The sequence below is a fragment of the Manis pentadactyla genome, chromosome 4 (assembly GCF_030020395.1).
Source record: "Manis pentadactyla isolate mManPen7 chromosome 4, mManPen7.hap1, whole genome shotgun sequence".
In the NCBI taxonomy this organism is placed as follows: domain Eukaryota; kingdom Metazoa; phylum Chordata; class Mammalia; order Pholidota; family Manidae; genus Manis; species Manis pentadactyla.
In genome coordinates, this window is record NC_080022.1 from 118737996 (window position 1) to 118751301 (window position 13306).

Sequence of the window (13306 nt, forward strand, 5' to 3'; positions counted from 1 at the left end):
ATTAGATCTAGAATTTTAGATTGGATTCTTTATGTACAATATCATGTCATCTGCAAACAGTGACAGTTTAACTTCTTCCTTACCAATCTGTATGCCTTTTATTTCTTTGTGTTGTCTGATTGCCATGGCTAGGACCTCCAGAACTTTGTTGAATAAAAGTGGGGAGAGTGGGCATCCCTGTCTTGTTCCCGATCGCAGAGGAAAAGCTTTCAGCCTCTCACTGTTCAGTATGATGTTGGCTGTGGGTTTATCATATATGGCCTTTATTATGTTGAGGTACTTGCCCTCTATACCCATTTTGTTGAGAGTTTTTATCATGAATGGATGTTGAATTTTGTCAAATGCTTTTTCATTATCTATGGAGATGATCATGTGGGTTTTGTCCTTCTTTTTGTTTATGTCATGGATTTTCATTGATGGATTTTCAAATATTGTACCATCCTTGCATCCCTGCAATAAATACTACTTGATCATGATGGATGATGATCTTTTTGATGTATTTTTGAATTTGATTTGCTAATATTTCATTGAGTATTATTGCATCTATGTTCATCAGGTATATTGGTCTATAATTTTCTTTTTTTGTCATGTCTTTGCCTGGTTTTAGTATTACGGTGATGCTGGCCTCATAGAATGAGTTTGGGAGTATTTCCTCCTCTTCTACTTTTTGGAAAACTTTAAGGAGGATAAGTATTAGGTCTTCACTAAATGTTTAATAAAATTCAACAGGGAAGCCATCTGGTTCAGGGATTTTGTTCTTAGGTGGTTTTTTGATTACTGATTCAGTTTTGTTGCTGGTAATTGGTCTGTTCAGATTTTCTGTTTCTTTTTGAGTCAGTCTTGGAAGGTTGTATTTTTCTAGAAAGTTGTTCATTTCTTCTAGGTTATCCAGTTTGTTAGCATATAATTTTTCAAAATAGTCTCTCATAATTCTTTGTATTTCTGTGGTGTCCATAGTGATTTTTCCTCTCTCATTTCTGATTCTGTTTATGTGTGTAGACTCTCTTTTCTTCTTGATAAGTCTGGCTAGGGGTTTATCTATTTTGTTTATTTTCCCGAAGAACCAGCTACTGCTTTCATTGATTCTTTCTATTGTTTTATTCTTCTCAATTTTATTTATTTATGCTTTTATCTTTATTATGTCCCTCCTTCTACTGACTCTGGGCCTCATTTGTTCTTCTTTTTCTAGTTTCATTAATTGTGAGTTAGACTGTTCATATGGGATTGTTCATCTTTCCTGAGGTAGGCCTGTACTGCAAGGATCCCATTTGTTGTTGTTGTTCACAAGAGGACTCTGTCCAACAAAGAGGGGCTGGAAAAATATTTAATCAGCCCTCAGCACAGAAGGAGGAGAGGAGACATACGGCAGAGGGAGAAATCCCTTTTGGGTACACAATGACTTTTTCTGTTGTTAACATATATATAACATAAAATTTACCATTTTAACCATTTCAACTGTGTAGTTCAGTGACATTAAGCACATTCACATTATGCCACCATCGCCACCATACATCCACAGAACTTTTTCATCTTTCAGAAGCCCTATACCCATTACACACTAACTCCCTGCTCCCCTCCCCACAACCTCTATTCTACTTTTTGTCTCCATGAGTTTAACAACTCCAGGAACCTTGATTAAATGGAATCATACAATATTTGTCTCGTTACTACTTTATTTCACTTGGCATAATGTCTCAAAGTTAACAGTGTTGGGGCGTGTATCAGAATATCCTTCCTTTTCAGGGTAGAATATCCATTGTGTGTATAAATCACATTTTCTGTCTATCCATTCATCCTCCAGTGACACATCTATTCGAGTCCTTGCTTTCAATTCCTTTTGGGTATGTGTGTGTGTGTGTGTGTGTGTGTGTATACACCTAGAAGTGGAATTACTGGATAATGTGTTAATTCTACACATGACTTTTAAACAAGTCTTTAACCCCGTATTTCGGCATGATAGTATGTACCCAGAAGTACTGGAAGAGCAAGGCCATTAGACGTGTAGGGGAAGGAGTGGAGGGCCGCTCCCTTTTAAGGAGCTCATCCTCTAATTTACCAACAGGTGACCCCTGCCCAGTCCCATCCTCAGATTTGCTCCCCACGTCAGCCCCCTGCCTCTGCATCAGCCCATGTCCCCAACTCCCCAGGGTCCTCTGTCCACTGTCGCCCAGCATGACTCAGCACACACAATGGTTTCATCTGGTGCCCAGCCAGTGAAATGGTATCTGCTGTCACTGAGCCAGGCTCTGCTCTCCCATTCATGGGGCACATATTGGGTTGTCCCAGGAAAATGACCATGATGACTTGCTTCACCTCCTGACTCGGGAACATAAATCCCTGATGGTGCATGCTTGGGCATTTTTCCAGAGGTGGCCTGACCTTCCTCCTCCTTTCAAGCTTCATTGCTCAGAAGAACCGCCCACCATCCACAAGCAGAAGCCAGACAAGCGCAGCACCCCTGCCCAGGAATGCTGTCTGCCTCACTTGCCTGCTGCCTTCCTTTTGCTTGCACCGGTTTCCCTCCCCAGAGCCCCAGCTTACTTAGCATGTTCACATCTGATTTCCCCTTAAAGGGCACCTCCTGAATTTGCCTGGATCCTTCCCAGCTTGAAGGGGTCCCAGCTGTCTCATAGACCCCATCCTACCTTCTACTCCAGTGCCCAGACCAGTGGTTCCCAGAGCACCCTTCCTGCACCAGGAGCCTGTCCATCGCCTGTGGAGGGACAGAAGGAGTGCTGGAATGCAAGTCCCAGGCTTGCCCCAGACCTTCTGACTCAGGAACTCAGGCTGGAACAGGGATCTACCTTACCGGAGTAGGCAGTGCTGACCTCACTGGGCTCCTAGAAGGACTGAATGGGTTGACCCCTAAGAATCAGGAGTGATGAATTCTGACAAGTCTTGTTTTCCTTTTTCTTTTTTCTTAAATTGAGGCATAATTAACAGCAAAGTGCACAAATGACCCATATTCTCTTCTGCCATGAGGTTGCACCTAGGTTTGTGACCCCCAATCAACAGTCCACTGCTTCCCCCAGCCTCCAAGGAGCCACTGCCCCAATCCCACCACACTGGTTTGTTTTTCCGATTTTTGCACATCCTTTTCCTGAGAACTTGCACCTCCTGCCGTTCTGTGTCTGGATTCTCTTGTCAAACTTTGTGAGACTCATCTGGGTTGCTGCCTTTGCCAGGTCATGTCTTTCGTTGCATGGTGCGGATGCACCACACGTCATCAGGTCTCCTGCTGAAGCGCACTTGTTTCTGGCTTGTATGGAAGGCAAAGCAGCACGTGTTTCTCCTGGGTGCCTGACCTTTCCACCTGTCCGTGCTTTCTGTCCCCTGCTCCTAAATTCCCAAGGGCAAGGCATTGCCCTCCACCGTCTCTGTGGCCTTCTATGCAGCACTTCCGTGGAGCCCAAGTCCTAACACGGCCCAGTCTCCCCAGCTGAGGGAGCTGTTCCTCCAGCTCAGCCAGGAGTCAGTCAGTCCTGCCTGCTGAGCACGTTGACCCAGAAGGCCTGTGGCATGTGTGGTTTTGCTGGTCTGGGACCCAGGCTGATGGCATTCCGCTGGTGTCATTTCTGGGGGGCTGGGTGACTCTGCATATAGCAGAAGTGTAAGAAAATCTCGTGACGACCCCATAAATGCTTTTTCCCCTGATGGAGCAGCTGTGCTGTGTCCTCCCCAGCACGGTTTTCAAACGGGAGAGCTTTTGTGCATCGTTGCACAGCTGGCTGGTTTTCAAGTGGGAGTGGCAGACATTTGTGTGAAATAGTGGGCAGAGTTGTCTACATGTCAACCGGAGGGTCACTCTGGTCAGATGACAGAGTGCAGAGGTTGGACAGAGATGCAACTGCAGGCAGCAGGCCACCCTCCTGAGGCCAGGAAGGACCCAGCCAGGCAGCCGGGGCAGGGAGGCCTCTTCAAACCACCCCAGCTTGGTTGTCCACTTCTGGCTCCAGCTGCTCCGGCTGCCCCCCCACAGACCAGAGAGAGCCCCAGGAATCCAGGAATGAGGGGCAGGTTGAGAAGAGAGGTGAGTAGCACCAGGGACGCTCCCCTACCCCTACTGAGTCACAGGAAGGGAATGGAAACAGGGTGTGGGCTGAAGCTGGGATGGCCCAGTCCCGCCCTCTCTTTGGGGCCTCACCTGGCTCTGAGGTGAGGCCCACCTGCCAAGCCCCAGGAGGGCTCTCTCTGGGGACAAAGGCCCCGCTGCCTCCACCGGCTGCGGCTGCAGGGAGAGGAGCTGGGAGGGCAGGAAGGAGTCAGGCAAGCCCTCCAGCCAGACTCTCCAACCCAAGCCTGAGATGCTGGGAGGCATCTCTCAAAGGAAGTTGTGAAATCGTCCTTGGAACTAACTCGGGTTTTGGTCTGGGGCCAACCAGGCCTATCTTTATGGCTCTGAGAATGTTTTCAAGTGATCGACATTCCTTCTGAGACATTGTTCAGTGGAAGCTGAGCTCCGAGGCCCCACACCCCCCTTGGGGGAGCCTGCTCAGCTTTCAGATTCGGGAAGGAAATGATTGGCAGCAAATAGGACCATGGGCTGATTTTCTTGTGTACAAGTCACCGTAACTTTTGTTGAGTGTGTAGTATTGGGGATGCCTGGTTCTGAGCACCTTTCCTGCATAGCACCTGCACTCCTCACAAAGATCCCTTTCACAGAAGAGGAAGCCGAGGATGTGGAGGGCCAGGAGCCCAGCCGGGCTGACACAGCAAGCAAGCAGCCGACTCGGAGCTTGACCCAGGCAGTGGGGTGGCACCCTCGCTGACACAGGCTGACTGCTTTCCCTGTGCTGTCCCAGCCCTTCCCAGGCATTGACTCATGTTAATTCTCACAACCACCAAAAATTGATAAGAAAAATGGGGTGACACACTGAGAAAAACCAGCAAAGTTTGCAAACAGATGGTGCACAAAAGAAAGAGATGAAGCAAGTATACCTGTAATCAAAGAAAACAATAAGGTCCACTGGGGACATCTCAGATTCACAAGTGTTTTAATGATTTATAATAATCCCAAGCTTGCTGGGAAGTGGGGAGCAGGTGCCTGCCACCCGTGGGCGTGCCCATGGGTACAGCCTTTCTGGAATGCTGGAACACTGCTTGGCAGGACCTACCAAATGCCTTTAGAAGCCGGCAGTCCTCCCCCGAGTTCTCCCTCCTCAGAACCTTCCTGAAGAGACTGGTGGGAGGCGCAGCAGAGATGAATGTATAAAGCTGCTCATCACAGCATTATTTACAATGGTGATAAAGTAGAAGAACATAAATTTCAAAAAAGCAGAATAGTTACAGAAATTGTGAGCTGGGCCATTTAAATGAGGATGTTTTTGTGGCACAGTAAAATGCTCATAATATAATGTTACACGAAAAGAACAGGAGACAAAACTGTATTTTGGAAGGGTGATGTGATTGCCTGTGAGCCAGTTCAGGAGCGGGGTGCCTCCTTAAGAGGACTAAGTGACTAGTCCCAGCAGGACAGGGACACCAGCTTCCAGGCATGTGCCTTGTGAATGGCTGGAATCTCTGTTGTGTGCATGAATTATTTTAAAATTTCCTATTCTGAAATAATTTGGAACCTACAGAAGATTTACAAGAATAAAAAAAGAACTTCTATATGTAGTTCACCTAGACTCACCATTATTAACGCTTTGTAACATTTATATTCTCTCTCATTCTTTATGGTAATATATAGTATAACAATATATTACATCTTATGCATTTGTTATATATGTTGATACATTGTACATAATATGTTATAATTACATATAATGATGTATGTCCATGATACAAAGTTGTTTTCCTGGGCCATTTGTGAGGAGACCCCACACTGCATGCCTTTCACCCCTACTTTCTTCAGTGTGATCTCAGGATCCTAAGGTCAAGGACATTTTCTTGACTATGGTGACTGAACTCAGAAATCTAGCATAAGTCTTTCTAGGCTACAGCCCATATTCAAATTCTGCCACACATCTCAACAGTGCCCTTGATAGAAACCCCCCCCAGGAGCCGGGACCTTTTGTCATCTTTTGTCTCCCTTAATCCCCTAATGGCTCCTCAGCCTTTCTTTGTTTATCATGATCTTGATTTTTCTAAGGAGTATAGACAGCTGCTTGCATACTGTCCCTACTTTGGGTTTGTTTGCTGTCTTCCTGTGCTTAGATTCACGCTGTGCACCCCCAGGATGTCTCAGCGGTGGCGGGTGTCCTTCCTTGTGTCCCATATCAACCATCACCCAGAGTCGCATCTCATCACTGGTGACAATTTCATCTCTTGGGTCAGGTGGAAACCAGCCGTTTCTCTGGTGTAAAGGAGGTAAGCATTCCTTTTGTCATTAGTAATTCCTCAGTGGTATTTCTGTGTGAATATCCTGTTCCCACACTTTTACTCATGCCTGAACAGCCATTGAATACCTGAGTCAGTTATTATTATGATGGTTGCAAGTGTGTATTACCTTTATATTTTAAAGCAAACCTTACTTTTGGAAAATTAGTGATTTTTCCATTTAAAAAAGGTGGAGGGTAGATGAACGAGATTGGAAAAGTATTGACAGTGGGTGAGGCTGGGGGATGAGTGCCCTGGTATAATTATACTATTCTCTCCACTTTAATGTATTTGAAAATTTCCATAATAAAAGTTTTTAAAAAGTTATTTCACCCTAATTATATTCATACTAACATGTTTCAGGACAACATATTGTTGTCTTCAACTTAATCTGAAATGCATCAGAAAATAAGATAAGTAGATGGAGAGAGGCCTGGATAACCGGTAGAGCTGCTAGCAGCAAGCAGAGGCGGGGGTTGCAGGGTCAGGCGGTGAGTGCGTGAGGGCACTGCATGTGATTCTGGCAACCGCTCTGTACATTTGAGATCTGTCATCATAAAATGTTGGGGGGAAAGTGAGTCACACAGCAAGGCCTCCAGGAGAACAGGAAGGTCAAGTTCAGGGGGACCCCATCCTCTTATCCCCTTAGTTGCTGAGGTTCCTTCAGGGTCCCCTGCCATTTCTCCATTTCTCAGCTTCCTCAGAGGTGGCCTTTGTTTTTGCAGCCCATCTTTGGTGGGACTCAAACTCAGCCCTGCCCCACAGAAAGAAGGGCACTGAATAGTCATTCATACAAATTCATCCAACATGGAGGGTCTTCTTGGGCAAAGCTGTCAGGCCTGGGTGCTTCCTTGGGTGCCAGTGGCCTCTGGCTGGTCTGTCCTGTGGACCTGCCTCTAGCCTGGGCATGTGCCGCATAAAAGGGTACAAGAGAGATATTTAAACATAGTACATTAAGACAACTCTCTGTACACGTTCCGTCTTCCATTCACCCTTCCCCTGCCATGGCTGCTGTTGGGCAGCACAGGCATTCGAAGACTGACCGGTGCTCCGGGGAGGCCAGCTGGGGCTCGGGTTTCACAGGCACTCTGTTGTGGAGGGAAGTTGTTTCAAGCCATCTTAGTGTGGGATCGGCTTCCAGTGATCCTTCCAGGGCTGACCCAGCCGCCTGGGCAGTGGGTAGGACACAAGCTCAGGACCAGGGGTGGAGTCCTGTGGTGCAGGGTGGCATGCCAGTCATGGGGAAGAAGCAGGGTTGAAATGCAGGGAGTCTCATTGGTCAAGGATGTAAAGGTGCCAAGAGTCCACCTATCCTGCCCCACGCTCTGCTCAGGGCCCCGGGAAATGAAGGCCAAAGCTACTTACCCCGCTCTGCAGACATGGCTGATCCCAGGTCACTGCCTACCTTGAATGTCCCGTTTCTGGTCTTAGAATTGCCTCCTGAGAGTGGAGTATGTGTTTATGGAGGGAAGACTGCAAATAAGAGAATCTTCTGGGAGAGTGCATGTGCTCTTTCCCCATCCTGCCTGCTTTGAAAACTCTTTACTTCCTCTGGGAGCTTCATACTCACCACATCACACTGACTTCAGTGTAATAGGGGATATGAGTTTGGCAGTAAAGTCAGACTTCAAAATGAAGGCTTTAAGACCAGCTGCCACCTCCTGAACGGGACCTGGGGCAAGTCACTTAGCTCTGGGAGCCTCAGTTTCCCAACCTATAAAATGGAAGTACCATAATACTACATCATAAAGGTTTCTGGGATTACATGTGATAATGCATAGATAGCTAAGCATAGATGTGCTTAGTCCAGAGCCTGGCACATAGACCCTGCACAGTACATGTTACCTATTGTGTCAGTATTATTGTTTAGTGTTTTTATTAATGTTATGCACAACACTGCTGGGAAGAAATTTGTAGCACATTATAAGCCCTCCATACACATGGGAAGGCAGGGAAGAAGCAAGGAGCAGGTGAAGGGAGGGGAGGTGTCTTGGTCATGGTCCCCCAGAAGCAGACCCTGATTCGTGTGGCAACAGTGACTTAAGGAAGGGCACCCTGAGGGGCAGACAGAGAGAGGAAGAAGCTAGCAGGGCTGTGAGTCCAGACCCCCAACCCAGGGCACTGAGCCACATCCCAGGGTTTCCCAGCCTGAGCTAGGATGCTGGGCTTTCATACTCTGCCACCTATCAGTCAGCATCTAAGGGCCATCCTGAAGGGACACTTCCAGCCCTCTGCAAGGAGGGACAAACAGCTCCAGTAGTCTGAGCACAGCCCTCTCCAAGGAATCTCAGGTGCAGACAGAAGCCAAAACACACTCAGGCCAGGGCAGGGGTACATGGAAACCTGGCATAGGACCCAGGCAGATCATGAACAGGAGCTGCTCCAGGACAGAGGAGTGTATCCTGAATTAAGGGACAGGAAACTGAAGCTTCAACAAACATGTATTCATACATACTACCTGTCCTTGAACCTTGCTCTTTTCAGTTAGCATTTTCTCTAGGAGACCATCCCAGATCAGCCCAGGGAAAGCAGCCTCATTCTTGGGAAATACCTGCAGTGGGCATTGACTGCATATATTATTATAGGGCTCATTGTCCTCTATTGATGGGTGTTTAAGTTGTTTCCAATCTTTTGCTATTACCGAAAATGTAATATATACTGCAATAAATATCCTCGTACTACTGTCACTCGTACATATGCAAAAGTGTCCCTGCAGGATAAATTCCTAGGAATGCATTTTTAGGCCAAAAGTCATGTGCATTTAAAAATTTTTGATAGCAACTGTATCAGTTCACACTCCTGCCAGCAATGTGTGAAAGTACTTGTCTTCCACACCCATGTCAGCTCAATGTTATAGAAATTTTGGATTATGGCCAATCTGATAGCTGAAAAATGGTATTGGACTGTAGTTTCAATTTGTACTTCTGTTTTATTAAACATCTTTTCATAAGTTTAAGAGTCATATGTATTTCCTGTTCTGTGCATGTCTGTCCATATTCTTGCTCATTTTTCTATTGTAATTTAATGGTCTTATTGACTTGTAGGAACTTTTTACCTATTAAGGAAATTTGAGTCCTGTGCAAAATGCCTCAAGGGTGGAAGCAGAGCAAGTGCCTGCCTCCCCAAGGTTGCCCTTGAGTTCTGTCATCTGAATCTCATGGCCAGACCAGTCCTTTCCAACGTCTGTTTCTTCACTTCTTTTGCTTCTGCGAACTAGTCAGTATTCTGCTAATACATTGCTTGCTTGTCTTGTTTTGGCTTGACTTAGCAGAGTGGGTTTCAGTGGTATAAGGAACCCAAAGTGAACCTCCCTCACCAGGCCACAATTCCAAGGGGCAGAATGTGTGTTGGGATCTCCTCCCCTATCCAGCCACGACTCTCCCACCTCCTTCCTGGTCCACGGTAGCTAGTGACCACTGACCTGTCTCTCTACTTTTGGAAGGTGATGGCACTAATTAGTCTAAGAGCTTGTTTGTGCTTCTGGCTCTGGGAATGTGGACACAGGTATTCCTTGATAATTATGACCCAGAATCTCAAAAGTCAGGGCCCTCAGGAGCCTGGCAGATGGAGACAGTGCAGAGGGGTTGCTTACCCAGGTTGCACACTGAGTTAGGGGCACCATGGACCTGGGACTCGGGTTCTGGGTCGCTGCTGAATGTTTGTTCTTTCAGCAAACATTCTTGAATGGCTGGGTCCCACAGCATGCAAACAAGGCCACTCAACAAGTAGACACCTAACCCTGTCTGAAATACCGCCCTAGTAACTGCTGGGCAGGGGCAAGGAGGCCACAGGGAGTGTCCCAGTGTGGAGGGGCATCAGTCAGGAGACCATTCCTGACCAAGACCAGGTAAGAGTGGAAACAACAGGGCCAAGTGCATGTGCGGCAGGGGGAACAACAGGAGAAAGCCCCGGAAGCTGGAGGATCAGGGAGCCGCTGGCACAGAGCACGCAGGCGCAGAGTCCAGCAGGGTGTGGCTGAAGGTGGGAGGGACCCAGGTCAGGGCCGAGGCTCTTGACGGCTGCTTCGGCCAGAGACTGGCGTTTGCTCTGAGTATTCATGGGAACAACCGGGCATCCCTCAAAAGTTTTACCCTACATGCTGTGAGGGTGGCGGAGGGGGGGAAAGGTGTGTTTATCATATAAACTACCACCCCTTAGAGCACCCAAAAAGGGCCTTAAAGATCACAGCAGATGCTGCTGTTCTAGAACTATCTCACCCGGGAAGAGATTTATCTGTGACACGCTGCGTCCCAGGGGCAACTGCAGAATTAACCCCATCTCCCGACCCTGGAGCCCACAGGCAACACCTGGTGGGAATTGGTGGGTCAGTACCCTGGCTGGCTGGTGGTGGGACTGGGATGACTCTCGCAGCGTCTGCAGGGGAGGAAGTCCCAGGTGCCCCTGGCAGACGCCTACCAGTAATGAAGCCCAACTGGCCCCTCCCCTTCCTTGCCTAACTCGCACACTCCCCTACGGTGCTTTTGGGACCACCTGCGTGTGAGCCGCCTGCACTCAGGATCTCTCAGGCTGGGAGAACCCTAAGGCAGAGCTCTTGCAAGACACCTAATGCTCCACCCCAGCCATTTTGTGTAATTTGATATTCCTGACCTGTCAATTCTACAAAAGGCCAGGACCCCATTCTTCCTGCTGAGCCCACTGCTGGCTGCCCGGCCCAGCCTGGTGAGTCTTGTTGGTGTGGTTTCTGCAGAGAAGGCCAGGAGCCTGAGGGGCTGAGGCTGGGGAGTGGCTCAGCCAGATCTCCTGGGCCCAGAGCTCTAAGGCCTGTAACCTGGGCCCTTGTGTCAGGACAGGCTGTGCACAGGGCTGAGTGCTGTCCACTGTGATCTTGCTGAACTGGCTAGGGAACCAGTCTGGCTGGGCGCAAGGTCCCTGGGACCCCAGTCCACCTACTCAGGGGCTAGTGATGTCATACAAGGGCCACAGAGGCATTCTCAGTCCCAGGCCCCTCCTTGAACAGGGCCCACTCCAGATCTGCCTGGGTGCCACCCTGTGAGACAGTCCTCAGCTCTTCAAAAAACCCAGAATGGACTCCAGACGTTTGTCACCACTCAGCACATCCAGTGTGCCAGATGCCTGGCTGGGGTTGAGGACACAGTGATGGACAGCGGGGATCTGCTGCCTGGTCTGGGACCTTGGGCACAGAGGACAGCCAGGTATGGAGGAAGTATTCCAGGTCCTCAAAACCTTGCATGCTGGACAGGAATGAGTGGGCAGCTCTGAGGGCCAAGGACCAAGGGGCAGGTTTAGGGGGCAGGTGGGGGAGGTTCTCTGAGAGGGTGGCCTGCAGAGACTGGTTCGTGCAGGGGCCAGCAGGTACAAAGGCCCGGAGGCAGGAAAGATTAGGCATTTTGAGACCCCAGAAGGGAGGCTACAAGGAAAGAGATGAGGCAGAAGGGATGAGAGAAAAGGGAAGCAGAACTGGGCTGCAGGGCCAGGAAGCCCTGGGGGGCCAGCCAAGGGCAGGGGTGGGTGAGCTGAGAAGTCACTAGTGGGGCTTGAGCAGAAAGGTGGCAGGAAGTGAATCTGTGTTTTGAATGGACTCCTGTGCAGTTGGGACTCGGAAGCTGACTGGAGGAAGGTAGGCTGGTGGCGGGGCTGCAACAGCTCCAAGGACCCAGCCTGGGGAGGGGCATGTGGCACACTTACACAGCTCTCTGTGGGTGATCTTCCCACCACCCACTGCTGCCCTCTGCCCACTTTACATTTGAGGCCCAGAGAAGGGAAGGGGATTGCCCAGGTTTCCCCAAACGGCGCCTGTGGAGGTCTGCTGGCACCACAGCTATTCTCTGCCCAGCACCACGCCTTGGGATGGCTGCTGGGGCACCTTAATGCAGCAAGTGCTTGGGTCTGTCAGGAAGAAGCACTGGGAGAGGAGAGGGGAACCAGGACAGGGCTTCACTGGCACCTGCCTGGTGGCCCTGAGTTTCACAGCATCTGTGGGCACAGCGTGGTGCCCGAGGCCCAGTGGCCCTACCTTTCCATGTTCTCATGGTTCTTGGTTGGTTTAATGTGCTCGTTGCTTGGCCAGGAAGCAAGAACACTCAGGCACAGCAAACAAGGACTGGGATTAACAGGCAAGTGTAGGAATGAAGTCGGGTCTTGCCTTCCTCCATCAATGGGCTCCTCATGGCCCAACCCCAGCACAAGGCCCTGCACAATCTGACCTCGGATCTGATATCCCCACGCTGCCCTCACCTCCTCCTGCTTCCCGCGTCATCCCACAGCTGCTAGGACAGCCTGTTTAACCCCTCTGGCCCCCAGGCTCCTCACCTGGAAGGAGACCCTTCTGGCAAGTCTGGGTAAGCAGGGGCTAAAGCCCAGCCCTCAGGCTCCTTGCCCTGAGCTCTTTCAACTCTGTCTGGAGCCTCATCACCACCCCTGAAGCCTCAGGGGCTTCTGAGGGGCTACGACCCCATCGTGGGCCCCAGTGTTCTGATGCACACTGTTTCCAAGAGGGAAGGCCGAGAGCAAGGTTCTCTTGCAGTAACAAACTGTCGTGACCCTGGGCGAGTCCCTGTCTGCTCCGAGCCTCAGTTTCCCCTTCGGTGAGGAGGTGGATGAGGGTCCTGTACAGCTCTGAAAGCCAGCGATTTGGGGAGGCAAAGATACATTCCCAGAATCCCTTGCAGCCTTGAGAACACCCACGAGCTTTGTCCCAGCAATCCTGAGAAAGGCCAAGCTGATGAGGCTGTGGGTGGCCAGATGACAGCATTCTTGGGACTCAAATGAAGTGGGAGGGCCGACCCGCTCAGCTGTGTGTCTTTGGGGCAGTGGGGGCAGTAGCCTTTCAGGCCACGGGCAGCTGGGGTGCCTGCCCTCCTGGCATTTCAGTGATGCTGTGGGGCACTGGCCACAGGAGGGAGGCCGCACAGCCGCTTTGCAAGGCTTTGAGGAAAGAATGCCAGTCTTGTGGGAGGGGAGACTGGTTTGCCCCCTCCCACGCCATCTTGGCTCCCTCTGAGGCTCA

The 13306-nt window shown here is 49.6% G+C and overlaps 1 protein-coding gene and 1 long non-coding RNA gene across 2 annotated transcripts in view; one reads left to right on the plus strand and one right to left on the minus strand.

The window, feature by feature from the left end:
- Window positions 1–13306, minus strand: part of TNFRSF13B (TNF receptor superfamily member 13B) — a 205029-nt gene that overhangs the window by 87553 nt on the left and 104170 nt on the right. The window lies entirely within an intron of this gene.
- LOC118916804 (uncharacterized) lies at window positions 3806–9237 on the plus strand. The gene is made up of 3 exons (XR_005026543.2): window positions 3806–4030; window positions 6157–6309; window positions 7750–9237. It is a non-coding gene; the product is annotated as an uncharacterized LOC118916804 (long non-coding RNA).